Source organism: Saccopteryx leptura, chromosome 1 (assembly GCF_036850995.1).
Source record: "Saccopteryx leptura isolate mSacLep1 chromosome 1, mSacLep1_pri_phased_curated, whole genome shotgun sequence".
Taxonomy (NCBI): Eukaryota; Metazoa; Chordata; class Mammalia; order Chiroptera; family Emballonuridae; genus Saccopteryx; species Saccopteryx leptura.
The window spans coordinates 256,539,848-256,567,034 of NC_089503.1; positions in this window are offsets into that span (position 1 = coordinate 256,539,848).

Here is a 27,187-nt window from a genome sequence, read left to right on the forward strand (position 1 = left end):
AAAGGTTTCTAGCTCACCAGCCTTCTTCTCCTCAGTTCCCCATCTCCTTCCTTATCCCAGATACAAACTCTACACAAACTGGCATCTCACTCAGCACTCCGCCATCTTGGCTGCTTCTCCTGGCCTTCTCCACGTGGCCTCCTTTAGCTGCTGGCTCTCCTCTCTCCGCTCTCTCATGCTAACCTCAGGAACTAAGAGCCGAGTCCCGTTCTGCCTCCCTTTTATAGTGTAGAAATCCAAACCCTTAATCCAATATACATAATAGGGAAGTCTCTAATACAAAGTCACCCTCTGAGGCATGATAGGATTGTACCGCCCTACATCAAAAAGGGTAGGAAAGGCTTAATCCCAAAACCAAGCCCCAGGCTAAAGGATTCTGCCTGCCTTTAGCCCACCCCAACACACATTAATACCACCTGAGCGATGGCCTCCTCCTGTTATCTTTAACAAAGTGAGCATAATACATTTTATCTGCCCAACACTTGGGAAGGGCCATTGTTATGCTAATGTGTGCTGGACGAGGGGTCTTTGTGGGTCCAGGTAGTTTTTTAGAAGGAGGGAGTATGAGAAGAAGCCAAGATGGCAGGGAAAGAAAAAGCAGCCAGTTTGTGCAGAGAGTAGGAAGCCATATTTGTAGGATGAGAGCAAAGAGGAGAGAGAAGATGTGCAGATGGGGAACCAGAGGTGACTAAGACTGGTGGGGCCTATGATTCTAGGAAATCCTGGATGTGTTAGTGGCTTTGCGAGCCCTAAATGGAAAGGGAAGTGTTTTCCCTCTGTGTATTTCTCGCCAGCCAGGTGTGAGGCTAGAATAAAGGAATGGCCCACCATATTTTGGCTCTACTGTTTCTTTACTGTCCGTCCAAATCTAATGGGGATCTGCATGTGAATGGCTATGACAGCAACAACTTGGCCTTACAGACTCCAAATTCCATTTATCAGCTAAACTTGGATGAGTTCTGTGGCTGCCTATCTCTAGGGCGATGCACAGCTTCAGTGTGCTCTGGGGACATAGACGCACTGAGTAAATGCTTGCTGGCTCAGAGGTGCCTGAGTCTAGAAGGATCATTAGAGGGTATAAGACTGTGGTAAGATACCAAAGAATTGCAAAAATTAATATTAATATTTTAGGAGGAAAAATATATATATTTTAGAAGGAAAAGTCAGGCTTCTTGCCCCATCCTTTTTTTAGAGAATGGAGAGAGAAGAATGCAGAAGCTTTCTGGCTTGCAAAAACGATTGGGTCATTTAGTTTAACTATAGTTCTCTGAAGGATAAAGGTTATCTGAAGAACTTCCTTTCCCTTTCAATAGGAGACAATGTTTGCATGCCCTACACTGATTTTAGCTCTCCCTTCCTTCCTGAAATCCTGAGAATAATGTATACCTCTAGGCAGAGGGGGAGATAGACAAGACACTATAAGATTTATGAATATATTTGATATGTAAAACAACATCACTATTCTGTTACCTTGAAAGTTTTAATGTCTTTTATAAATCCTCTAGACAAATGTTATAAGCTTGTTAATGATTGTGTCATGCTGCCTCCAACCTGTATGTGGTTGTAAAGCCAGGAGCCACGGCCAGGGCCACTATCACAGCAGCCTTCTGGCCCATGCAGGTTCGCATTGGATTCGGACAGTCGGTAAAGAAACAACGGAGCCAAGAACTGATGGGCCTTCATCTTTAATCCTAGCTTGAACCTGGCGGGCAAGTAAAAAATACACACTGGGCTCCAAAACCCAATCACATTCAGTGCTCACAAAGCTACTGATTTATCCGAGTTTCCTAGAATCAAAGGTTTCTAGCTCACCAGACTTATTCTCCTCAGTTCCCCATCTCCTTCCTTCTCCAGCGTCAAACTGCACAAACTGGCATCTCACTCAGCACTCCGCCATCTTGGCTGCTTTTCCTGGCCTCCTCCACATGGCCTCCTTCTGCTGCTGGCTCTACTCTCTCATGCTAATCATCCCAGGAACCAAGAGTGGGCAAGCCCCCGTTCTGCCCCTATTTTATAGTGTAGAAATCCAAACCTTTAATCCAATATACAAAATAGGGAAATCTCTAATACAAAGTCACTTCTCTGAGGCATGATTGGATTGTACCACCCCACATCAAAAAGGGTAGGAAAGGCTTAATCCCAAAACCAAGCCCCAGGCTACAAGGATTCTGCCTGCCTTTAGCCCACCCCAACACACATTAATATCACCTGGGTGACGGCCTCCTCGTGTTATCTTTAACAAAGTGAGCATAATACATTTTACCGGCCCAACAGTGGTCAAAGGTATATAACCAACCTCAGAGTTATATTCAACACACTGCACGATTTGAGTCAGCTATACCCTGTGTTAGTCATATGCAGATGGCTTAATCAATAAAACTCCTCAAAAATTCATTTGGACTTGGTGTCTCTACGTAAACCCATGGAAGTAAGGTACAGTACTTTACAACATATGGGGGTTTGTCTGGGACCTGGTGTTCTCCATCACTGGGTAGAGACACCCGGATCGGCTGGTCTCTCCAGAGCATTGCCTGACCCCGCTTGGATCTTGAGGAGAGGTGCCACCTGAGACATACCAGGACTCCCGTTCTCCTGTGGGGTTCGGACAACTCTTCGGCAGACACCCCGATCCCCAAATTCAACAATTCGGCACAGAGATCGAGGAGTGTTGTTGGGCAGATAAAATGTATTATGCTCACTTTGTTAAAGATTACGCTGCCCACGAGGAGGCCGTTGCCCAGGTGATATTAATGTGTGTTGGGGGCAGGCAGGATTGTTGTAGCCTGGGGCTTGGTTTTGGGATTAAGCCTTTCCCACCCATTTTGATGTGGGCTGGTACAATCCAATCATGCCTCAGAGAAGTGACTTTGTATTAGAGACTTCCCTATTTTGTATATTGGATTAAGGGTTTGGATTTCTACACTATAAAATGGGGATGGAGCGGGAGCTTGCGCTCTTGGTTCCTGGGATGATTAGCATGAGAAAGCAGAGGGAGCAGAGCAGAGAGCAGAAAGAGGCCATGTGGCCAGGAGAAGCAGCCAAGATGGCGGAGTGCTGAGTGAGATGCCAGTTTGTGTAGAGTTTGTATCTGGGATAAGGAAGGAGATGGGGAACTGAGGAGAAGAAGGCTGGTGAGCTAGAAACCTTTGATTCTAGGAAACTTGGATAAGTCAGTGGCTTTGTGAGCACTGAGTGTGACTGGGTTTTGGAGCCCAGTGTGTATTTTTACTTGCCCGCTGGGTGCAAGCTGGGATTAAAGGCTATGGCCCACCAGTTTTTGGCTCCATGGTTTCTTTACCGACTGTCCGAATCCAATGCGAACCTGCATGGGCCAGAAGGCTGCTGTGATGGCAGCCCTGTCTACTGGCTTTACAGGGACTGGACACAGTCTTACTCATGCAATAGGCTCTCCAAGACCAAGACGTCAGTGGAGAGTTTTGGGTCCTGCCTCAGGCTTTTCTGGGACACATTTGTTTGTGCACTTGGGAAGAGACCTGAGTGGGGCATTTGGTGGTGCCACATTTGGTGGTACTCTAGGAAGACATGAGTAGGGACTGAGTTAATCAATCCTGTCTCAGGCTTTCAAGGACACCTTTGTGTTTGTGGAGATCTCACTCTTTGTTTTTAATGTTTCTGTCTAAAACCCCTGAGTGATTGGTGTGTGAATGGGGATCTCTGGTGCCTGAGCCTAAGTTCCAGGAATGCGGCCTGCAAGCACCTGAGAGGCTCCTGACGGGGGAACCTCTTCCTTTGTCTGTTGAACTGTGTGCCTAAAAGTCAAGTGTAAATGTAAAATAGTGAATTGTCTGTTTTGTAAGTTCTCTTTGTTTGTCAGGAAAATATCTGGTGTAATTTTTTTTTTAAAGATTTTATTTATTCATCTTAGAGAAGAGGGGAGAGAGGGGGGAGGAGCAGGAAGCATCAACTCCCATATATGCCTTGACTGGGCAAGCCCAGAGTTTCAAAGCAGCGACCTCAGCATTCCAGGTCATGCTTTATCTGATAGATATGTAAATTCCAAACTGCCCTCTTGATGTTCTGCTTATCTGTCAGACCTCACCCTTACTGGACTATCGCCCCTGAGACAAAGGAATTCCAAAAAACTGAGAAACCGCCCCAAGGAGGGGCTCCGGACATACCAGGACTTTTGCCTCAGTATCCCCTCAGGCTCTCCCAAACACTATATAACACGCCACTAGTCTGTAACTGGTGCTCTTCTCCCCGAGAAGTGCCCGGCAGGGTTCCTTTCTTCCTTTCAATAAAGCCTGTTACTCTGGTGTTGGGCGGATAGAATGTATTATGCTCACTTTGTTAAAGATAACACGAGGAGGCAGTCGCCCAGGTGATATTAATGTGTGTTGGGGTGGGCTAGGGGCAAGCAGAATCCTTGTAGCCTTGGTTTTGGGATTAAGCCTGTCCCACCCTTTTTGGTGTGAGGTGGTACAATCCTATCATGCCTCAGAGAAGTGACTTTGTATTAGAGACTTCCCTGTTATGTATATTGTATTAAGGGTTTGGATTTCTACACTATAAAATGGGGATGGAACGAGAGTTTGCGCTCTTGGTTCCTGAGGTTAGCATGAGAGAGCGGAGAGAGTAGAGCCAGCAGCTAAAGGAGGCCACGTGGAGGAGGCCAGGAGAAGCAGCCAAGATGGCGGAGTGCTGAGTGAGATGCCAGTTTGTGTAGAGTTTGTATCTGGGATAAGGAAGGAGATGGGGAACTGAGGAGAAGAAGGCTGGTGAGCTAGAAACCTTTGATTCTAGGAAACTCGGATAAGTCAGTGGCTTTGTGAGCACTGAGTGTGACTGGGTTTTGGAGCCCAGTGTATGTTTTTACTTGCCCGCCAGGTGCAAGGTAGGATTAAAGGCTATGGCCCATCAGTTTTTGGCTCCGCTGTTTCTTTGCCGACTGTCCGAATCCAATGCGAACCTGCATGGGCCGGGCTGCTGTGATAGTGGTCCTGGCCACGGCTGCTGGCTTTACATCTGGTCTTTCAGATTCCCATGGATTCCAACATTTGGTGCCGGAACCCGGGACAGGGTACTAACTGCCTGGATGATCCCTCTTTGCCGTCCAAACTTACAACCAGGGAAGCAATGGGCAGCGGCAGCTCGTCCCGGGCTTACTCCCTGATTCTGTTTGGACGTGTAATTGTAGGTCAGTTGGCTGGCAGTCTAACCCTGTCCTGAACCCCTGCTGGACCAGAAAGGTAAGGAGTCTCTCCCTTCCCCTTCCTCAGTTGGCCTCCAAATTTCTCTCTAAAAACACCCTTTCCTGGCCCTGGCCGCTTGGCTCAGTGGTAGAGCATCAGCCTGGCATGCAGGAGTCCCAGGTTCGATTCCCGGCCTTGGCACACAGGAGAAGCGCCCATCTGCTTCTCCACCCCTCCCCCTCTCCTTCCTCTCTGTCCCTCTCTTCCCCTCCCACAGCCAAGGCTCCACTGGAGCAAAGTTTGCCTGGACGCTGAGGATGGCTCTGTAGCCTCTGCCTCAGGCCCTAGAATGGCTCTGATTGCAGCAGAGTGAAGCCCCAAGATGGGCAGAGCATCGCTCCCTGGTGGGCATGCCGGTTGTATCCCGGTCGGGCTTATGCGGGAGTCTGTCTGACTGCCTCCCTGTTTCCAGCTTTGGAAAAATACAAAAAAAAAAACCAAAAAAAAAACAACATACACACACCCTTTCCTGGTCGGACGGTTTTCTCTGACACGCCTCACATTTTGAGAGGTTTGACTTTCAGTCTCAGTGGACTGCACAGAAGACTAGGCGCCTAGCCAAACCTCTCCACTCTCTCGGACTTCTTGTCCTCGGAGCTCCCTGACAGGTGGTGACAACCTCTATCAGGGACGACTCCCCCACACGAAGATTCTCTCCTCTTGGGACAGTGACAAAAAAGGAGGGGATACCCCCTCTTGCTCACCTGTCTCCACTATGGGCTCTTCAGAGTCTAAGCCTTCCGACCAGACACCTCTAGGATGTCTCATAAAAAACCTCACCAGCCCTGGCCGGTTGGCTCAGCGGTAGAGTGTCGGCCTAGCGTGCGGAGGACCTGGGTTCGATTCCTGGCCAGAGCACACAGGAGAAGCGCCCATTTGCTTCTCCACCCCTCCGCCGCGCTTTCCTCTCTGTCTCTCTCTTCCCCTCCCGCAGCCAAGGCTCCATTGGAGCAAAGATGGCCCGGGCGCTGGGGATGGCTCTGTGGCCTCTGCCTCAGGCGCTAGAGTGGCTCTGGTCGCAACATGGCGACACCCGGGATGGGCAGAGCATTGCCCCCTGGTGGGCAGAGCATCGCCCCTGATGGGCGTGCCGGGTGGATCCCGGTCGGGCACATGCAGGAGTCTGTCTGACTGTCTCTCCCTGTTTCCAGCTTCAGAAAAATGAAAAAAAAAAAAACTCACCAAACTCGGTCTTTCAGACCTCAAACTGAAGAAATTAATCTTCTTCTGTAACACGGCATGGCCTCAGTACAGACTAGAAAATGACTCCCATTGGCCTGAAAATGAGACATTCTATTATAATATCCTAAAAGATCTTGACAATTTCTGCCACCGAAGGGGAGGGCAGCAGAGATTTTTTATGTGCAGGTTTTCTTCTCCCTTCGCTCCTGTCCTTAATTTCTGTGCCTTCTGTTCTACACACAGGCCGTTTTTGGCCAAAGAAACCTCACCTAGAACCTCTGCTCCTAATCTTTTCTTCTCCACGGACTCCCAAGTCTCTCCCTCCTGCCTGACCCCTGAGGGCACCCCTCTCTTGGGACCCCTCTCAACTCCCTCAGCAAATCTCTTTTGCTGGAGTCTATTCCCTCCAGAAAGCCCATTCCCTTCACTAAATCCTATTTTCTCATTCACCAGTCTCTCTTTCTCCTCCCCCGCTGGCCGGGGGCCTCTCCCTTATCCACTGTGTTCTTCATTCCCTCCCCTCTCTCTAGATTCTAAGGCTTAGAAGCTGTGGCTCTGGCTGCGGTGCCTGTCTCATCTCTGACCTCTCTTCCCTCCTTACAAACTGCAGTTTTGTCTGTCTCTTCTCCGACCCCTCCTCCTTCCTTACAAACTGTGACTGTGCCTCTTTCCTCCTCGTCCCTTCTCCTCTCCTCAAAGCTCTAAATCGTTTTTGACTCCTGACCATGTGGCGCCACACCAATACTTTAACCTCCTTCTCTCCTCCTGCAGATTCTGACCCTCCTTCTTTCCATCCAGCTCTCACACTGTCCATCCGTCTGCTTTCTCTCTTCCTCCCCTCTATGCTGGCAACTCCCTGCCACCTTGAAAAATTTAGAAAGCAGAATTATATTAAGCTATGTGAGTAAGTAATCTGTCTTGTCTCTTTGTCAGAAAATATCTCTAGTATAATTTGAATTGAAACAAGTAAAGCGTGCTCATTTAAATTCCTTAATTCATAACTTTTATGTAAAGTCTTTGTTTAATGTGTAACTGTGTCTGTTTCTAAGGCCTTAAACCAATAATTACCCACCTCTTAAACCAGGTTTATTTATCCCCACAGATTCTCCCTGCAATACCCCCATCCTTCCTGTTCGAAAACCTTCAGGAGTTTATCACCTCGTACAAGCCTTACACCTTATCAATGAGGCAGTAATTCCCCTCCATCCAGTAGTCCCTAATCTCTATAACAGGGGTCCCCAAACTTTTTACACAGGGGGCCAGTTCACTGTCCCTCAGACCATTGGAGGGCCAGACTATAAAAAAAAACTATGAACAAATCCCTACGCACACTGCACATATCTTATTTTAAAGTAAAAAAAACAAAACGGGAACAAATACAATATTTAAAATAAAGAACAAGTAAATTTAAATCAACAAACTGACCAGTATTTCAGTGGGAACTATGCTCCTCTCAATGAAAGAAGTACCCCTTTCGGAAGTGCGGTGAGGGCCAGATAAATGGCCTCAGGGGGCCACATGCATCCCGCGGGCCGTAGTTTGGGGACCCCTGCTCTATAAGTTACTGTCACACATTTTCTCAAACATCACTCACTTTAGGGTCCTAGACCTCAAGAATGCTTTCTTTTCCATTCCTCTACAACCTGACTCTTACTTTCTGCTTGCCTTTACCTGGACACTAATGCAGCCCAGCACTTACATGGACTGTCTTACCCCAGGGGATCAGAAACAGCCCACACCTGTTTCGGCAGGCACTAGCTCAGGATTTAACAGCATGCAATCTCAAAAACTAGTACTCTCTTACAATATGTAGATGATATACTCCTCTGCAGCCCCTTCCTGCCTTCCTCAAGGAGACACACCACCACCCTTCTTAACTTCCTCGCTATGAAGTGATATCCTGTCTTCTCTGCTAAGGCTCAACTTCACTCTCAGTCTGTACTCTATCTAGGCATCATCTTAACACCGACCACCTGAGGTCTCACCCTAGATTGAACTCAGACCTTCTGCAGTCTCTAACCACCTACCACCACAGATTAAATCTTTTCTTTCCTCGGTCTAATAGGCTTCTTTTAACACTGAATTCCCAATTTTGCTCTTAGTCAAGCCCCTCAGTGAGATCTTCTGAGCATGGTTTTTAAGCTCTATAATGACCAAGGAAGTAACAGAAAAAGCAAATAAGGCCCAAAAGAAGTCAGGAAATACTAGCTTTTGGCTCCAGTGCCCTAAAGGGCTTCATAGAATTCCATCAGGGCCCTACTTCAAGAGTGGAAAAAAGGTCATTGAACTGAAGCCTGCTGGGCTTCCTGGCCCCATCAAGGGACACACCTCTGCTGTGGAAAGAGGGACATGAGAAGGTAAGCTGCCCCCTTGCTCCATGGAGGGAGGGTTTAGTCTCTTCTAGCCCTGCTCCAGCTACCTGTGACCTGACCTTGCCCAGCTTGCTGGGAATTGCCACTGAAGGCCCAAGGACATCGTTCACAAACCTAAGGTATTTCTTCCAAGTAGAAGATAAACTGATCTCATTTCTTGTAAACACAAGGGCCATCTACTATGCCTCACTTGAATATTTAAGTTTTATTTATCCCTCAAAGATCTCTACTGTGGGTATTGACAGTCTGAGTTTGTTACTTTATTTAATGTATAGTATCTCCTTTGTTCCTCTTATCTCAATGCCCCATGCCTATTATACGCTGGGAACTGCTGCTAATTCCAGCTAGAAGCAGTGGTCCCTAGGACTTAAACTCTAACTACAAAATGTAGATATGTAACCACCCTTTCCCTAAGTACTTGCAGGATTTACAGATTACTCAGCAAACTGTTCAAAGACTGTCCAAGAGGCATTTCCAGCATTACATCACCCAAGGACTGACTTTCACATGGACAGGTCCACACATCATGATCCCGACAACTCCCACTGCTGCTAAAGTAGAAAAATGGCATGCCTTACTCTAATCACAAACCTGAAGCTGGTTGATCTACGTATGGCATATATATGAAAAAACTAAGGACTCTTTTAGTCAGGCTTTGGGAAAAGGGAAACTAGGATAAAAAGAAAGTCAGCTTGACTGTCACTAGAGGTTGAAAAATTTTAAATCAAGAGTTCTGACTAGCCTGAACTGTGGTGGCACAGTGGATCAAGCGTCGATCTGAAATGCTGAGGTTGCTGGTTCAAAACCTTGGGCTTGCCTGGTCAAGGCACATATGGGAGTTGATGCTTCCTGCTCCTCCCCCCTTCTCTCTCTCTCTCTCCTCTAAAATGAATAAATAAAAATAAAAAATAATTTAAAAAAAGTTCTGACTAGAAAGGAATTGTATGGTTTTGATAATAGAAGGTATAAGGTATGGAAATACTTTGGAAAGAAAAAGGAAAAGCAAGTTGTTATGAAGGCCAGTTGTCTCTGGATAAGAAAGTGAATGAAAGCTGAAGGTTTATGTAAATTGTAGAAGGTTTGTGCAGGTTGCAGGAAGTTTGTACAGAGAAAAAAGAATTTGTACAGTCAGAAAACTGGTTTTCAAAGAATGTTTAATCAGACCCTGACCGGTTGGCTCAGCGGTAGAGCGTTGGCCTGGCGTGCGGGGGACCCGGGTTTGATTCCCGGCCAGGGCACATAGGAAAAGCGCCCATTTGCTTCTCCACCCCCCCTTCCTCTCTGTCTCTCTCTTCCCCTCCCGCAGCTGAGGCTCCATTGGAGCAGGGATGGCCCAGGTGCTGGGGATGGCTTCTTGGCCTCTGCCCCAGGCGCTAGAGTGGCTCTGGTCGCAGCAGAGCGATGCCCTGGAGGGGCAGAGCATCGCCCCCTGGTGGGCAGAGCATCGCCCCTGGTGGGCGTGCCAGGTGGATCCCGGTCGGGCGCATGCGGGAGTCTGTCTGACTGTCTCTCCCCATTTCCAGCTTCAGAAAAAAAAAAAAAAGAATGTTTAATCAGTCACCCTAGCTAACAATCCTCTACTCTTCCCACTTATTGGGATGACTCTTTCCTCTACCCTGACCATCTGGAGCTCAGAAACAGAGAAACAAAACCAACCCATTGTCCTTCTATTCTCTATTCACCTCTCAGCCTGCCTCACCCAATCAGGTGCTTTCTACTCGTGTGGGACCACGAGTATATGTATCTCCCTACTAATTGAACAGAAACCTGTACCCTAATCTATTTAACCCCAAATATCAACCTAATCATCCCACCCCATGAGCCTCTTTCAATTCCTAGTACACTACCCGTCAATCTAAGAACCAAACGAGCTGTACAGATAATCCCTCTTCTTATTACTTAAAAATCTTTACAAGAGTAGGTCTAGTGGCAGGGGGACTTGCTACTTCCCTGTCTTATTCCTATTCGCTCTCTCTTTTTCTGAAGCCCAGCGAATTCATAAACATGGAGTCAGTGGTTTTATACAACCTGGGTATCTTGACAATTGCCTTTCATTGGTTCACTCACTCTCCTATTTACTTTTCTAACTTTTGAACCCTGCCTCTTATGTTTGTTCACTAGTTTCTTACAGAACTGCATGCAGACCTTCGCGAATCAGAAAATTGAAAAAATCTACCAAACCCTACACACCAACCCTGAAACCTGCCCTCATGAAACAGAAAAATCTGAAACCCTATATCAGTAAATCTCCTAAATCTTATCTCTCAACCCCTACAGGTCCCCTAACCCTAAAGCTCTCCCATATTCCTGAATAACTAGGAGAATAAATAGCATTCACCTCTTAATGCTTTTCAGTCTTTTTACCCTTCACATAGTAAGAGGACAAGATCGCTGGGTCTTCTTGGCTGAAGAGGAGCCTACAAATGAACATGAAATATTTCTTTTAGTTCAAGCTAACTGCTCTTTCCAGGGCTGCCAGGAAAAAATATCTCTAACTTTACCATGGAAGAACATTCACCCCTGCTATACAACCCTCTTTATCTCTGCATTCCTGATCTCCAAATACTTGCCCCCTTCTTTATCAAGTTCCTACAGGTCCAGATGAGAGAAATCTCCAGGATTACCTACAATCAAATGCTCCTACACTCCTATTCCCCAATACCCCAAGGAGAACTTCATGAGGGAAATATCAAATAGGTAGGGATGACAGCAGAAATAAGTCACCCCTCAGCCCAAGAAGTTCCCTCCTGAATGTTCTCCACACCCCCTTCCTTTTAATATTCAGTCCTTCTAAAAACTTACACCAACAGATTCCCTGTCTTTACAAATCTCCACTTGTCCTCCCATTCGAGAGGAACCAGACCAGCATGTCTCATGAGGCTCAACCAGGAGACCATGTATCACCATGTTGCTCTGTCCACTTGGCACTCGCAGCAAGCAACTAACAATTATTACCTTGCAAAATTTTTCTTCCTCACTCAGGTTTTCAGAGACATTGCCTGGTTCAGACCTTACAGCATGGAAATTGATGACCTCCTTAACTGGATGAGGGACTTGGCTTGGCAAGATTCCCTTCTTGAGTTGTCTTCAAAAGAAGCAATAATTTTCCAATTTTTTTCTCCTCTTTCTCCTCATCACCCCTCACCATATATTATAAAATTAATAACTGCCTTTCTTTTATATGTAACCACAGAGTTGAGAAATTATAGATATGTAAATTCCAAACTGCCCCCTTGATGTTCCGCTTATCTGTCAGACCTCACCCTTACTGGACTATCACCCCTGAGACAAAGGAATTCCAAAAAACTGAGAAGCCGCCCCAAGGAGGGGCTCCGAACATACCAGGACTTTTTTTTTTTTTTTTTTTTTTTTGTATTTTTCTGAAGCTGGAAACGGGGAGAGACAGTCCGACAGACTCCCGCATGCGCCCGACCGGGATCCACCTGGCATGCCCACCAGGGGGCAATGCGATGCCCTGGAGGGGCGTCGCTCTGTTGCAACCAGAGCCACTCTAGCGCCTGGGGCAGAGGCCAAGGAGCCATCCCCAGCGCCTGGGCCATCTTTGCTCCAATGGAGCCTCGGCTGCAGGAGGGGAAGAGAGAGACAGAGAGGAAGGAGAGGGGGAGGGGTGGAGAAGCAGATGGGCGCTTCTGTGTGCCCTGGCCAGGAATCAAACCCAGGACTTCTGCACGCCAGGCTGACGCTCTACCACTGAGCCAACCGGCCAGGGCCTACATACCAGGACTTTTGCCTCAGTATCCCCTCAGGGTCTCCCAAACACTATATATTGAATAACTCGCCCCTAGTCTGTAAACGGCGCTCTTCTCCCCGGGAGAAGTGCCCAGCAGGGTTCCTTTCTTCCTTTCAATAAAGCCTGTTATTCTGGTCTTTCAGACTTCCATGGATTCCAACATTATCCACTGCACCACCACAGGTCAGGCTTCTGGTGTAATTTTAATTGGAATAGGTAAAGCATGCTCATTTAAATTTCTTAATTTGTGTGACTGTATGTAAAGTCTTTGTTTAATGTCTGTGTCTGTTTTTAAGGCCTAAATTAAGTTCTTGCATACAAAAATTGGAAATTTCTGGCTTAAAACCAGAGGGCAAAAGTGAAGGGAAATTTGGGCCTGACCTATGGTGGTGCAGTGGATAAAGCGTCGACCTGGAAATGCTGAGGTCGCCGGTTCGAAACCCTGGGCTTGCCTGGTCAAGGCACATATGGGAGTTGATGCTTCCAGCTCCTCCCCCTTCTGTCTCTCTGTCTCTCCTCTCTCTCTCTCTCTCTCTTTCTCTCTGTCTCTCCCTCTCCTCTCTAAAATGAATAAATTAAAAAAATTAAAAAAAGTGAAGGGAAATTTGTAAAATTCATATGAGCTAGCAACTGTCTGCTGGAGCCTGCAAATTATAAAGTAGCAAAATTCATGGAAGTATTAAAAATTCTTAAATGGTGAATTGTCTGTACTGTAGATTCTCTCTCTCTCTCTTTTTTACAGAGACAGAGAATCAGAGAGAGGGATAGACAGGGACAGTCAGACAGAAACGGAGAGAGATGAGAAGCATCAATCATCAGTTTTTCGTTGGGACACCTTAGTTGTTTATTGATTGCTTTCTCATATGTGCCTTGACCACGGGCCTTCAGCAGACCAAGTAACTTCTTGTTCAAGTCAGCAAGCTTGGGTCCAAGCTGGTGATCTTTGCTCAAACCAGATGAGCCCATGCTCAAGCTGGCAACCTCAGGGTCTCAAGCCTGGGTCCTTCTGCATCCCAGTCTGATGCTCTATCCACTGCGCCACTGCCTGATCAGGCTGTACTGTAGATTCTCTTTGTTCATCTGAGAAATCTCTCGTGACATTTCATGGTATGAGCCTCTTTCCCTGAACCCACTAAATCTCTTTTCTTGGATCCAAGACCTCTGGCTTCATGGCACTCTGTCTGACTTCTCCCCTTCAGAAATTGTTCTCTTCTGTTGGTTCCCACCTCTTGTCTTGTGTGATGATTGATACCTCTATAGTCAAACAGCCCTTATTCTGAGTGCTAATTATCTGTCTTATCTTATTGGTGTTCTGATTCCTGCATTCTCCCGGACAGTTTCAATTTTGTAGATCAGTGCCCCAGACATTAAATATAGAAAGTGTTTCTGCAGCCTCTGGGGGAGAAGGGCTGTCAAGTAAGCTGTTTCGATGAGAGAAGAGCGGAAGGCAGGGCTGGGACATACTGTGTGTGGATCAGCAGGGAAGGGCGCTGGAGTAAGGTAGTAGGGACAACTAAGGACTGAAGGAAGTATAGAACAGAAACTAATTTCAGATATTCAGATATCCATCTACTGACCAAAAGCAGTTTTACCCATTTGGAAAATACAGGGTAGGAATAGTATTAAAAATTAGAACTTTGCGGCCCTGGCCGGTTGGCTCAGTGGTAGAGCGTCGGCCTGGTGTGCAGAAGTCCCAGGTTCGATTCCCGGCCAGGGCACACAGGAGAAGCGCCCATCTGCTTCTCCACCCCTCCCTCTCTCCTTCCTCTCTGTCTCTCTCTTCCCCTCCCGCAGTGAGGCTCCATTGGAGCAAAGATAGCCCGGGCGCGCCTGACCTGTGGTGGCGCAGTGGATAAAGCGTCGACCTGGAACGCTGAGGTGGCCGGTTCGAAACCCTGGGCTTACCTAGTCAAGGCACATATGGGAGTTGATGCTTCCTGCTCCTCCCCTCCCTCTCTCCCCCCTTCTCTAAAATAAATAAATAAAATCTTTTAAAAATAAAAAAAAAACTTAAAAAAAAAAATATATATATAGCCCGGGTGCTGGGGATGGCTCCTTGGCCTCTGCCCCAGGTGCTAGAGTGGCTCTGGTCGCAACAGAGCAACACCCCGGAGGGGCAGAGTATCGCTCCCTGGTGGGCAGAGTGTCGTCCCCTGGTGGGCGTGCCGGGTGGATCCCGGTCGGGCGCATGCGGGAGTCTGTCTGACTGTCTCTCCCCGTTTCCAGCTTCAGAAAAATACAAAAAAAAAAATTAGAACTTTGCTTTAGAAAAATCTTAGAGAAAGAAAAGGAAACAAGGCCAGGTAGAAATGTTTAGAAATTAACAAACCATGGGTGTGGACCTTGTTAATTATCAGTTTCTTGAAATGAATTGCAGCTCCAGGAAGGAAAATAGTAATGAGATCATGAGTGATAGAATTGTGGGGGATGGGATTGTCAGGGACAGGCCCTCCATCTGCCTCTCCCTTTCCCCTCCCTGGGACATGAAGGTTGTGTGGGCCCTCCATTGGTTGCGGTGGTGGCTTGTCACCCTTCACTGGTGTGTAGGAAGTTGTGAAAGGGAGAATGAGTGCGGAGTGAACGGGGCTGGCACTAGGAGAAGGGTTCCGACTCTCTCCCGCAGGGCTGAGGTGGGTGTTGGGTCCCTTCCAAATTTCCCTAACCTTCCCAATTCCTTTGTGTGGCATAATTGTTGTCTGACATGGTTCAGACATGAACCATGAGGTTCACAGGGGAAACTCACTGTTTTAGCCACAATGGTCAAAAATTGTAAGAAAGGGTTCTCGGGATTACGGGGTTATTATGTCCCCAGAGAGATTGCGGACCTCGTGTGAACTAGAATAGCCCACTGTTGGGAAAATGAGTTTGTAAAATTTGTGTTTTTTAATTTGCTTCTTTTCTTGTTAGAAATAACACTGGGCAGTTACTGAGAGCAAGGCAGTTAATTGCAAGTGGCTAATTGGATTATATTCCTGCTTGGGAGGGGCATTGTTTTGCTAATGTCTGCTGAAGAAGAGGCAGAGAAAGAAGCCATGTTTGCAAAAAGGAAAAAAGCAGCAGCAGGGATAGTGCTGCTGCCATAGTGTTCAGGGCCCCTGCTGTGCTCACTTATGCTCCAAGGAGCAGTGCCACATAGCGACTCCTTGTGCAGCTCCCAGCACCTGCTCCTCCTTGGGCACCAGGAATCTCAGGCACCCCGACCCTTATATTGACTTGATGGTGTAAAGCACTGTGGGTTAAAAAGGGTTAGCATCTCCTTGCCAGCTGGATAGCTATGAAATAGTGAGTGCATTTTTACCATTTCTTATTTTTCTCAGTAAATCAATAGTTCATTGGGGTAGTAGTTTACAATCCTCTTATTGTAAACTGTACTAAAAATTGTACTAATAATAAGGCATATAGAATTGTATAGTCTGCCAAATCCAAAGACTTCCTTTTTGTACCAAGGATCCCTTGTTGTGTAAAAAATACTTTCCATGCCTGACCTGTGGTGGTGCAGTGGATGGGGCATCAACCTGAAAATGCTGAGGTCGCCGGTTCGAAGCCCTGGGCTTGCCTGGTCAAGGCACGTGTGGGAGTTGATGCTTCTGGCTCCTCCCCCCTTCTCTCTCTCTGTCTCTCTCTTCTTTCTCTCTCTCTCTCTCTCTGTCTCTCTCTCTCCTCTTTAAAAAAAAAATGAATAAATAAAATAAAATAAATACTTTCCATGTTAGAGATGTATATCTTATTTCAAGAACCTTTGTTAATTCTCCTTTTTATTTGCTATTTTATAGCCCTGCCTGTGATGTTGAAATCTTGGTTTAAATATTAGGGAATATGTAATGATTATTAATGATATCTTTTTATGTATAAATGTTTAAGTTTATTATCTTTTTTTTTTTTTTTTATAGAGACAGAGAGTGAGTCAGAGAGAGGGATAGATAGGGACAGACAGACAGGAATGGAGAGAGATGAGAAGCATCAATCATTAGTTTTCCATTGCGTGTTGCAACACCTCAGTTGTTCATTGATTGCTTTCTCATACGTGCCTTGACCACAGGCCTTCAGCAGACCGAGCAACCCCTTGCTGGAGCCAGCGACCTTGGGTTCAAGCTGGTGGGCTTTTGCTCAAACCAGATGAGCCTGCGCTCAAGCTGGCGACCTTGGAGTCTCGAACCTGGGTCCTCTGCATCCCAATCTGATGCTCTATCCCAGGGATCCCCAAACTTTTTACACAGGGAGCCAGTTCACTGTCCCTCAGACCATTGGAGGGCCGGAATATAAAAAAAACTATGAACAAATTCCCATGCACACTGCACATATCTTATTTTAAAGTAAAAAAACAAAACGGGAACAAATACAGTATTTAAAATAAAGAACAAGTAAATTTAAATCAACAAACTGACCAGTATTTCAATGGGAACTATGCTTCTCTCACTGACCACCAATGAAAGCGGCGCCCCTTCTGGAACTGCGGCGGGGGCAGATAAATGGCCTCAGGGGGCTGCATGCGGCCCACTGGCCATAGTTTGGGGACCCCTGCTCTATCCAATGCACCACCACCTGGTCAGGTGTAAGTTTATTATAATTTTTGAAGCAGTATTGTTCAATGTTAGGTCACCAAACTCAGAGTGACAAATATTACTATTGATTGGCTTAACAGTAGAATTCTCAACATAATAGGTGGAAAGGAGAAAATAGAAAATAGATGACTAATTGTGGTAATAGGAAACATTTAAGTTTTGAGCCCAGATTAAAAGGGCTAAACAGAAATCTGTTTCTCTTTAGCTTTTTAGACATTATCTGTTAGGGTGTGTAAAATTACAGCACAAATAAAGTATGTTTTCTTGGAATGTAAAATAAATTTGTGATTAAGTAGAATATAAAATTTATTCTATAAAATATTGGTCATTTCAGTTGGTGCTTTTAACTAGATCTTTAGAATTTGAGACATAGATGTAATAGGAAATAGTTTAAATCCTTTTTCCCAAGTGACCTATAGAATTAGAAAGCTTAGAATTCCCTTTATCAGGGAAGCCTCAAGCCCTAACAGGATTGTTAGAATCTGTACTGTACATATGCTACCCCACTTAAGATAACCAAGACCACCTCGAGAAAATGTTTCTGGTTGCCTGGCCTAAGCGGGACCCTAGCACCTAAGCAAGTGAGGAAGGTTTAGACATTTTCCACCCGTTTCTGTTAGCCAGGATCAGAGAAAATACTAAGGCACTCAACTTAGCCTTTACATAGCAATCAGTCTAGAAATTGAAAGGAAAATGTATTATAAGTTTTTTTTAAAAAGATAGCATCATAAGATTCTAAAAATAAATAAGTAAAACTAAGCATTTTGGAAGGGACATTGCTCGTCCCTCAATCACATAACTCTGGCCCCTAAGATGGCTGGTTAGTCAAAGACAGGTAAAATTCCTGAAGGTAGGAACAACTTAAGACAGGCACAGTCGAAGCGCGGGGCCATCAGGAGAAGGCTTAAGAACTAACAAAGGTGAGGCTCAAACACTCACCCCAACAATGCAGGAACCTGCTCCCCTGAAATAGTGGCCTCCATCCACTGTCCAGGGCACCAAAAGAGGAGGACTCCCTAGAAACTCAAGAAAAACCAAGCAGCTGATGATACTACCAATAAGGTAGTCCTAAAACCAGTGGGGTTTTTAGGAAATTTTAGTGACTTTACTAAAACCCTTGTGTTGAAGGTTTAGTCACAACCAATTAGAAAAAGATTTTGCCAACAAGAAAGGGTTAATTAAAAAGCCAGACTTAGAATCTACTGCAGAAGGCATAATGTCCAATTGTTTAGTTTGTGCCCAGAAATACTAAGCAAAGTAAAGAAATTATAAAAAGAAACAGGGAGAGAGGAAGTTTTTCCAGGTAAATATTTAGAAATAGATTTTACTAGAGTAATTGACAAGTAGGTAGAAGTTTTTCCTACTAGAAATGAGACCACAATAACAGTTGTTGAGAAATTGCTATATGAAATTCTTTCCAGATTTAGCTTGCCCATTAGTATTGGGTCTAATGATGGGCCTGCATTTGTATCCAAGATCGCACAGCTAGTAGGAAAGGCACTCAATATTAACTGGAAATTACATTGTGCCCACAGGCCCCAAAAGTTCACGGCAGGTAGAACGCATAAATCGAATCATAAAGGAAACTCTAAATTTGTTTTTGAAACTGGAGAAAACTGGCCAACCTTACTCCCACTGGCCCTCCTCAGGGCAAGGTGTACCCCTGTAGAGAAGGATTTACACCTTTTGAAATAATGTTTGAAAGACCCCCTCCCTTACTACCAAAACTCAGAGAAGAAAGAAAAGCTGCCTGACCAGGCTGTGGTGCAGTGGATAGAGCGTCAGACTGGGATGCAGAAGACCCAGGTTCGAGACCCCAAGGTCGCCAGCTTGAGCGTGGGCTCATCTGGTTTGAGCAAAAATTCACCAGCTTGGACCCAAGGTTGCTGGCTCAAGCAAGGGGTTACTCAGTCTGCTGAAGGCCTATGGTCAAGGCACATATGAGAAAGCAATCAATGAACAACTAAGGTGTCGCAATGCGCAACAAAAAACTAATGATTGATGCTTCTCATCTCTCTCTGTTCCTGTCTGTCTGTCCCTGTCTATCCCTCACTCTGACTTTCTCTGTCTCTGTAAAAAAATAAAATAAATAAAAATAATTTTTAAAAAAAAGGAAAGAAAAGCTAAGTAACTACTCCTTCCTTAAGTACTTACAGGGTCTGCAGATTACTCAGCAGGCTGTCCAAAAGAGTGTCCAAGAGGAGCTTCCAGCAATGCCAGGAGATTCGGTACATCCTTTTCAGCCTGGGGACTCAGTCTGAGTAAAAAAGTACATCACCCAAAGACTGACTCCCTCATGGACGGGTCCACACACCACAATTTGACCACTCCCACTGCTGCCAAGGTAGAAGGCAAGCCCCCCTGGGTCCACCATAGCCTGTTGAAGCCTGCAGTCCCAGCAGAAACACCCTCGTGGACAGCGGAGATGGACCTCACCAACCCTTGTAAGTTAACCCTGAGAAGGACAGCATGCCCTGCTCCAATCACAAACCTGAAGCTGGTTGGTCTACATATGGCTAATGCATGGAGAAACTCACTGAGGACCTCCTTTTAATTAGACTTTGAGGAAGGAGGGAAACTGAGGTACTGAGGTAAAAAGAAAACATCAAGTCTACCTGTAAATATCTGTTTCATGTTATAGGCTGATACTCCTACTCAACAGCCTCATGCACCTCATTAAAATGAGTCAAGGATTTGACTCAGGATATAAAACCAGTGGGGAATGTAGTAAGGTACCAAAGAATTGCAAAAAATAATATTAATATTTTAGGAGGAAAAGTCAGGCTTCTTGCCCCATCCTTTCTTTAGAGCAGGAGTCGGGAAACTTTTTGGCTGAGAGAGCCATGAACGCCACATATTTTAAAATGTAATTTTGTGAGAGCCATACAATGACCCGTGTACATTATGCATTATCCAATAAAAATTTGGTGTTGTCCCGGAGGACAGCTGTGATTGGCTTCAGCCACCCGCAACCATGGACATGAGTGGAAGGAAATGAATGGATTGTAAAACATGAGAATGTTTTATATTTTTAACATTATTTTTTTTATTTATTAAGGATTTGTCTGCGAGCCAGATGCAGCCATCAAAAGAGCCACATCTGGCTCGCAAGCCATAGGTTCCCAACCCCTGCTTTAGAAGAATGCAGAAGCTTTCTGGCTTGCAAAAATGACTGGGTCATTTAGTTTAACTATAGTGCTCTGAAAAGATAAAGGTTATCTGAAGAACTTCCTTTCCCTTTCAATAAGAGACAATGTTTGCATGCCCTACACTGATTTTAGCTCTTCCTCTCTGGAATCTTGAGAGTAATGTATACCTCTAGGCCAGGGGTCCTCAAACTACGGCCCACGGGCCGCATGCAGCCCACTGAGGCCATTTATTCAGACCCCGCCGCACTTCTGGAAGGGGCACCTCTTTCATTGGTGGTCAGTGAGAGGAGCATAGTTCCCATCGAAATACTGGTCAGTTTGTTGATTTAAATTTACTTGTTCTTTATTTTAAATATTGTATTTGTTCCCGTTTTGTTTTTTTACTTTAAAATAAGATATGTGCAGTGTGCATAGGGATTTGTTCATAGATTTTTTTATATTCCGGCCCTCCAATGGTCTGAGGGACAGTGAACTGGCCCCCTGTGTAAAAAGTTTGGGGACCCCTGCTCTAGGCAAAGGAGGGGAAATAGACACTATAAGATTTATGAATGTATTTGATATGTAAAATGACATCACTATTGTGTTACCTTGAAAGTTTTAATAAATCCTCTAGACAAATGTTATAAGCTTGTTAATGATTGTGTCATGCTCCCCCAACCTGTATGTGGTCAAGGGTATATAACCAGCCTCAGAGTTATATTCTGCACTGCACAATTTGGGTCAGTTATACCCCATGTTAGTCATATGCAGCTGGCTTAATCAATAAAACTCCTCAAAAATTCATTTGGGCCTGACCTGTGGTGGCGCAGTGGATAAAGCATTTACCTCGAACACTGAGGTCGCCTGTTCGAAACCCTGCACTTGTCTGGTCAAGGCACTTATGGGAGTTGATGCTTCCTGCTTCTCCCCCCTTCTCTCTCTCTGTCTCTCTCTCTCTCACTCTCTCTCCTATCTAAAATGAATAAATTAAAAAAAATTCATTTGGGCTTGGTGTCTCTACGTAAATCTGCGGAAGTAAGGTACAGTACTTTACAACAAGCCCTTCTAGTTTCTGGGTACCATAAATGCCACAGCAATGGAACTGGATAGGCTCAAGTTGCAATAGGAGTTAGAGGAAGAGATTTGGGGAAGACTCAGGCTGGCCTTGAGCAGGAAGCCTGGTTGACTTAGGAGCCAGCTGGCAAGAAGATGGCAGGAGTGTTTTCTAGACTATACAGGCTACCTGCAAGGAGAAAAGTCACCAAGCACCAAAAGCAAGGGGCAGGTACACTAGGGTAATCCAGGACAGTCAGAAGGAACTTCAGCCCTTCGGAGGGTGGGGTAGAGTTTCTCAGGAATCATGTGTAGTTGTGTGTGTTGGGGAGGCACTGGTCCTAGATTCACCTTAGGGTGTTAAGGTCAAGCCTGCCCACCCGCTTGTCCAATCTGATCAGAAACCCCAGTCCATGAGTGGGACATGTGGTCATGGGGGTGGACCCTGACTCTAGCCTTTAGGAACTGGGCTCTCAGTGAAACCACTGGGAGTATGGGCGACATGTATGCATCTTCCTCCTCTTGCAGGAATCAGAGGACAAAAACGCCCAGACAACTTGATGAAGGAAGTAGGATTTATTTAGCCAGTGGAGCAGAGTGATCCAAAAGAGGGAACCAAACACATGCTCTCCAAAGTTAGATTTCTTACATCTTATATACCTTTACAGCAGTGGTCCCCAATCTTTTTTGGGCCATGAACCGGTTTAATGTCAGAAAATATTTTCACAGACCAGTCTTTAGGGTGGGACGGATAAATGCATCATGTGACTGAGACAAGCATCAAGAGTGAGTCTTAGACGAATGTAACAGAGGGAATCTGGTCATTTTTTAAAAATAAAACATCATTCAGACTTAAATATAAACAAAACGAAAATAATGTAATTTATTTATTCTTTCTCTGCGGACTGGTACTAAATGGCCCACAGACCGGTACTGGTCCGCAGCCCAGGAGTTAGGGACCAATGCTCTACAGAATACAGGTTTTCATGCAAGGGATTTGTGATCCCTTTGTTTAGAGTAAGGTGACCGACCAATCATCCTCCCTTAGGGAGGACAGTCCTTCTTTTGTAAGTTCCGTCCTCCCTCGAAAAGCATCCTCCTACATGTCCTCCTTTTTGATATTGGAAGACTAATCTGTAAATGTCCGTATTCAATCGATGCAGAGTCGATCCATTGTGTGTGATGTGACGTATTTGTATCTAAATGAGTACTTTTTTCTTTTTTTTTAAATTTTTTACAGAAACAGAGAGAGAGAGTCAGAGAGAGGGATAGACAGGGACAGACAGGAACGAAGAGATGAGAAGCATCAATCATTAGTTTTTCGTTGTGCATTGCAACACCTTAGTTGTTCATTGATTGCTTTCCCATATGTGCCCTGACCGCAGGCCTTCAGCAGACCAAGTAACTCCCTGCTGGAGCCAGCAACCTTGGGCTCAAGCTGGTGAGCTTTTTGCTCAAACCAGATGAGCCCACACTCAAGCTGGAGACCTCGGGGTCTCGAACCTGGGTCTTCCGCATCCCAGTCCGATGCTCTATCCACTGCGCCACCGCCTGGTCAGGCAATGAGTACTTTTTTCTTACAATTATTATTAAAAATTAATAGGCATGTAAGCATAATTACAATATAAAATATTACAAATGTTTATTATGCATTTATCATATTATAGTGTATTATTGTTGCAATGAATAAAATGCTTCTTTTATTTATGATATTGTTTTCTTCAATTTATTTTTGTCCTCCTTTTCATTGTAAAAGAGTTGGTCACCTTAGTTTAGAGGTATATGTCACTCTCATGACTTCAGGATGGGAGGGTGAGTCAGAGGATAAGTGTTGGAATTTTTGTTGTTGTTTTGTTTTGTTTTTTTACAGAGACAGCGCGAGAGTCAGAGAGAGGGATATACAGGGACAGACAGACAGGAACAGAGAGAGATGAGAAGCATCAATCATCAGTTTTTCGTTGCGTCACCTTAGTTGTTTATTGATTGCTTTCTCATATGTGCCTTGACCACGGGCCTTCAGAAACTGAGTAACCCCTTGCTTGAGCCAGCAACCTTGAGTCCAAGCTGGTGAGCTTTTTTTTTTGCTCAAGACAGATGAGCCCGCGCTCAAGCTGGCGACCTCAGAGTCTCGAACCTGGGTCTTCCGCATCCCAGTCTGACACTCTATCCACTGTGCCACCACCTGGTCAGGCTGGAATTTTTTAATTAAAGTATGTAAACATTGTCTCTTAAAAGCTTTTAAGAGCCTGACCAGGTGGTGGCACAGTGGATAGAGCGTTGAACTGGGATGTGGAGGACCTGGGTTCGAGACCCCAAGCTCGTCAGCTTGAGCGTGGGCTCATCTGGTTTGAGCAAAGATCACCAGCTTGAGCCCAAAGTCGCTGGCTTGAGCAAGAGGTCATTCAATCTGCTGTAGCCCCCCACAAGGCACATATGAGAAATCAATCAATGAACAACAAAAAGCTGCAATGAAGAATTGATGTTTCTCATCTCTCCCCCTTCCCTATCTGTCCCTCTCTCTGACTCTCTCTGTCTCTGCCACAAAAAAAACAAACAAAAAAAAAAACAAAAAAAAAAAAACCTTTTAAGAAAAGAAAAGGAGAAGGCGTTTTCAGATAAGTTCTATCTTGTTTGCTCTGTGTAGCAAGTAGCCCTAGGCACCATTTCAGAGAACTATATGAAGTACAGTGTGTCCAAAAAGTCATGGTGCACTTTTGTTTTGACCGGTCACAGGAAAGCAACAAAAGATGACAGAAATGTGAAATCTGCACCAAATAAAAGGAAAACTCGAAAACTCTCGCCTGGCCTGTGGTGGCGCAGTGGATAAAGCGTAGACCTGGAACGCTGAGGTAGCCGGTTCAAAACCCTGGGCTTTCCTGGTCAAGGCACATATGGGAGTTGATGCTTCCTGCTCCTCCCTCCCCCTTCTCTCTCTCTCTCTCTCTCTCTCTCTCTCTCACTCACTCTCTCTCCTCTCTCTAAAAAAAAAAAAAAAAAAAAAAAAAAAAAGGAAAACTCTCCCAGTTTCATACTATTCAGTACAGTTCAATGTGGGCTCACACACAGATTTTTTAGGGCTCCTTAGGTAGCTATCCTGTATAGCCTCTACAGACTCATCACTGACTGATGGCCTACCAGAATGGGGTTTCTCAACCAAACTGCCAGTTTCCTTCAACTGCTTATCTCACTGAGTAATGTTATTCCTATGTTGTGGCACTTCATTATAAACGCACCAATATTCACGTTGCACTTTGGTCACGGATTCAAATTTAGCGAGCCACAGAACACACTGAACTTTCCTCTGTACCGTCCACATCTCGACTGGCATGCCGTGGGCTGCTCCGCTGTATACACGGTGTTACCTCATCATCTGCGCATGCGCACATGCTGCCACATCACCCTACAGAAACTGGGAGGGTTTTCCTTTTATTTGGTGCAGATTTCACATTTCTATCGTCTTTTGTTGCTTTCCTGTGACTGGTCAAAAGTGCACCATGACTTAACGGACACACTGTAGTTAATCCATAACTGGTTGACTCAGCTACCCCTGCAGGCTCCCTTCCCTTGCATTCTTCTTGTTTCTTCCTCCTCAGGGAGGAGGGGTAGGGGGCCTGACTTCTCCTTCCTTACTCTCACAGATGTCCAGAAAGTCATGAACAAGAGGGATAAGCCTGGGGCGTAAGGAAGGAAGCAAGGGAACCGAGGACATGCAGGTTGTACTGGGAGACACAGAGGCGCTGCTGACTACAAAGTTCCCAGAGGTCCTCTGTTGATCAAATAAGTTTGTAAATATGATATATAGGTTTGCTCGCTTACAGTTTGCATTGGGTGTGGGAGACAGGCTGTAAGCAGGCAGGGTTGTTATACCCTAAGGCTTAGTTTTAACACTAAGCCTTTTCCACCCTAAGCGACTTTGTATCAGAGACTTCCTTGTTTGTATATTAGATTAAAGGTTTTGATTTCTACACTATAAAATGGGGCAGACCAGGAGCTAGCTCTCTCTGGGTTCCTGAGACTAGCATTAGAGAGGAGAGCAGAGAAAGGCCATGTAGAGGAGAGGAGAAGCAGCCAAGATGGTGAATGCCAGTTTGTGCAGAGTTTGTGCAGAGAGAAGGACATGGGGAACAGAGGTGAATAAAGCTAGTGAGGTAGAAAACCTTTGATTCTAGGAAAAACTCGGATAAATCAGCGGTTTCAGTGCCCTGAATGGAAAGGGAAGTGTTTTCTCACTCTGTGTATTTTTTGCCCACCAGGTGCAAGCTAGGATTAATAGCCCACCAGTTCTTGGCTCCATTGTTTCAGTACCGTCTGTCTGAATCAAATGCGAACCTGCATGGGCCAGGCAGCTGTAATGGTGGCCGTGGCTACTGGCTATACATTTGGTGTAGTCTGTGGCAGGATTCGATACAGATTGGTATGGAGCCACCACCACTTTTGAATGGTGGAGTAGAGGACTGGCTGCTCTTATGGTTCCCCATGGCTGTCCTTTTGGGGGCCATAGGCTGGCTGACTTTTATAGCCATGTGTGAGGAAACCAAGAGCTCTGTGGAAAAGGCTTCCCAGGACCTGCAAACCGAGCAGTGGAAGGAGCTGGAGCAAACGTGGGAGAAAGAGATGCCGACCCTGGAGCTGGAGCTGGAGCAAGCACGAGAGAAGGAGGCCAACCAGGTTTGTGAGTTTCGATTGGAAATGGAGCAGAGTTTGGAGAAGGAATCACAGGTTTGTGAGTTGCAGATTGTCCTGGACATTGTGGAGAGCCAGCTACGGTGGGAGGCCGGAGCTGTGGCTGTAGGGCCTGCAGAGCAGAAGGTGGCGGTGGCCTGGGTCTCAAGCCTGGCAGCAGGAGTTAGTGTTTTCAGTTCCTCTTTGGAGGATGAGGAGAATCGGGCTGGAGTTGCAATCCAGTTTCCAGAAGATGAGAGCCTTCTGGAGGTGAGGCTTGTGAGGTACAAACCTTTGATTCTAGGAAACTCAGATAAGTCAGTGGCTTTGGGAGCCCTGAATGGAAAGGGAAGTGTTTTCTCACTGTGTGTATTTCTTGCCTGCTGGGTGCAAGCTAGATTAAAGGTAATAGCTCACCAGGTCTTGGCTCCGTTGTTTTATAACCGTCTGTCCAAATCAAATGCGAACCTGCATGGGCCAGGCGGCTGTGATGGTGGCTGTGGCTACTGGCTTTACATCCTCCCTTGCCCATTCCCTCCTCTGTGGTCTCATCTTCAGCAGGGAGACAGAAGAACCCCCACCCCTCACTGAAAGGAAAACTTTAATGGTCCAAGCTTCACTTTCTGACCAGCTTCACACACACCCCTCTTGAAAGAGAATGCCTTGTCCCAAACAACATGACAACACTTTGAAAATTCTAATATCTGTTTATATGGCAGCATCTGTGGGATTCAGAGGGCAGCTGGGGATTACATAGAACACAGTGCTGCCAACTTGACCCCTAGGGGCTGACGGTCCCAGGAGCCCCATCTCCACCCCACACTGAGTCTGATTGCTATAGCAAGCAGGGACCCAGCTGTATTATAGGCTTACTTTGGCCTCCCTCATGGCAAGAAGCTCCTTCCAGAAGGTTCATTCTGGAAGAGTGGGTCAAATCAGAGGAGGGAAGAGAGGGAAGAGTCCTCAGGTGGAGGCTGGTTGGCATTGGGCTGGCCTGGACCTGGGCTCCAGGCCCCTCTGGCCTCTAACATACTCCTGACTAGGAGGGAGGCCTCTGACGGGCCCTCCCTGACTGCCCTGGAGTCTAAAGGGCAAAGCACTGAGCTACTTCCTGTTCTAGACACCAGCCAGGGGGCCAAGCAGCAGGCCTGCAAAGCACTGAGCTACTTCCTGCTCTAAACACCAGCCAGGGGGCCAAGCAGCAGGCCTGCAAAGCACTGAGCTACTTCCTGTTCTAGACACCAGCCAGGGGGCCAAGCAGCAG